We start from the raw sequence: 2,814 nt of genomic DNA, 5'->3' as shown, positions 1-2,814 counted from the left end.
TGTTAAACAGAGTTTCTTTAATCTATTGAACTTTGATCATCAAAACCATTTGTCGTTTTGTAGCTTTCTAAACACTAGCTAACAGTTCAGTACACAGCAACAAGAAAGATGACTTTCCTTCAGTAGCATGATATTCTCCAAGGACCTCCTTGGATTGCCCTCACATCCTGATTTATAGGAAAAGGATGTGGGAAATAATACAGCCCTTGTACTGAATACTACCATCTACCAGGTCTTTACATCCATGTTAACTAATAATCATACTTACCCTCTGAGATATGACTATGGCCATTTTTTCTCCAGGAAACAGAAAACTGTGGGCCATCCATTTTCAGAGTTGTGATTTGAGGTTGGGGTGGTTTTACTCCAAGCCTGTATTTTCATTCACCCTCTTCCTCACAGATGTGGCACCCCCTTCTGACACCCTGAAATAGTGAGCTCCTTGAGAGCAAGAACTGTCTTTTCATCTTCTTTTTATTTAGTTTGAACACAAGATGATGCTTGGAGTCTGCTAAGTAAATGCTTGATTAATAATTAGTTATTGCTGGAAATTTTAGGATTGACATTTTTGGCTTCAGTATTCATTGTGAGTCATAATGGCCAGAACAAGAGAGGAACATTTTAAATTATTTGATTCAATGCTTTCATATTATAATTAAGTAGACCAACTCCTGGCATATTTACATGGCATGTCCAAGACACTACATCCCCAGAAGGAAGTGGAAAATCTCTCTCTCTAGCTCTCTTTTCCCAGTCTTCTCATTCAAACACCTCCTCCTGTGGATTAGGCTAATTTTTCTATCAGTTCAATAGAGCCCAGTTTAAGAGTTTAATATAGATCTGTTTGTCCAATCCATTCCCCGGTGTAGGTGTGTTCCTTAGTGAATAGAGCTGAGGACATTTTAATTAATTTATTATGTCCCTTCAATTAGGGGACCCAATTAATAATTGAAATGGGTTTTTAATTGGTTTATATCCTCTAGGGTATCATATTAATAACATAAATAAACTAACAGGTTTGCATTGAATTAGGATTCATCTATATGCATATCTGCTGCCTCCCAATACATTATCTATTCTTAACCTCCAAAATTGGATGTAACTTTTTAAACAAAGGCATTCTGACACACTAGTTTTTGTTGTTGTTGTTCCACTTTGAGACAAGGTCATAGTGTTTTCCGGTTGCTATGAGAAATGTTAATGTTATTTTTATCTTTCTCATTGGATTCATGATTCTTTCAGTTTTTCAGTTCTATAATGTCAAAGTCGTCATTGAGTCATCTATCTTCTTCAGCCATCTAATCATAGACTCATGTATCTTTAGAGATAGCAGAATCCCTACAGATCACTTGTTAAGAGCCAATGAATTTAAAAATCAGAGAGGTTCCATGGTGTGATTAAGCTCACACAGCAAGCTAGTAGCAAGGGCAGTGGTTTCTCATTCGACATCTTACAGACTTTTCTCCCAACTGTCATTCATTTTGGTCCTTCATTCCCCTTTGGAAGTCACCATACAAGGCCCACTTCACATTTATATTGGTGTTCCCCTCTTTTGAGAATAACAAAATTATTTGTCTTATTGAACAAAATGAACTTCATTCTGTTTTTCTCAGCACTTAGCACAATACCAGGATCAACGAAGTCTCCATTACATGTTACTTGGAATACATTGCCGAGTGGCTTCCAGCATTTTCTCCTGCTTATAGCATTAACTCCACATACCTTTTGCAGGGCATTCAAGTACAGACCACCCCTGAATGCCTGGTATAAATTTATTTTTGTAACCTTGTTCCTGACATTGCCCTTACACAAATTATCTTCTGCATGTAACTGTCTCCTTTTCCATTGAATCCCACTGGTGTATTCTTCTTTTTTCCATGCCTCTAGTCCATAAGGTTTTTCAGTGGTTTTCAAAGTATGTCCTCAGATCACAATCTGGGAACTTGCTAGAAATTTTAATTCTTGTCCTCCTCAACTAACTCTGGGGTTGGGGTATGGCAATCTGTTTTTACAAGTTGATTAAAACAGGTAATTCTGATGCGTGCTAAAGCTTGAGGAAACTTGCTCTAACTTCTTGGATGGAGAAGAGAGTCCTAACCAAATTTAACACGTCCTTCAAGACTCAACTTTTTCTAAATGGCTCGATGTTGCCCCTTGTAATACTCATACCTACATCAACCTCTTCCTTTTACAATGACTTTAACAGAATCAGATTTTAGATATTTGGGGTATATGCCTTATTATTCACAAGTGAAAACTGGTTGAGGGGATAGGTTCCTACCCTCCTAATTATTCTTCTTCATAATACCTCACACTTGCTTGTGCATCAATAAATGCATATATTGAATCACCAGAGGCAATAATAATGATGGTGACAATAATAATTAACTATTACAATGGATATTTATCTTGTTTGTGATCTTATGACATCTTTTTTGCACTGTAAGTTTGGGAGTTCTTTAGATTATAGAGATACTATAGAGTCTACTTTCTCAAAACAAAAGGCCAAACTCACCTGGCTTCCCTTATAGCCAGTGTGCAGCCATGTGATCCAGGATTTGTCAATCAGAGGCCTCAAAAAGATAGTGACACAGAACGGAAGGGATGGGGAACTTCTTCCTATTTAATAGTGGGTGAAATCAAGCTGAGTTTCTCAGAAATGGCAAGTTCCAAGAAGAGAGCAGTACAGTAGCACCTAAATGTTCAATGTAAGGGCTTTCCTTGCTTTTCTCACCAGACCTGCTCCTGAAAGTTTAGCTTTTAGCCTTGTTTCCCAGCCTGCCCAACAATTCCGTGGGCTACTCAATATCTTTT

The sequence above is a fragment of the Propithecus coquereli genome, unplaced genomic scaffold (assembly GCF_000956105.1).
Source record: "Propithecus coquereli isolate 6110/MARCELLA unplaced genomic scaffold, Pcoq_1.0 Scaffold87, whole genome shotgun sequence".
Taxonomy (NCBI): domain Eukaryota; kingdom Metazoa; phylum Chordata; class Mammalia; order Primates; family Indriidae; genus Propithecus; species Propithecus coquereli.
Note: the sequence above shows the minus strand (reverse complement) of the source record.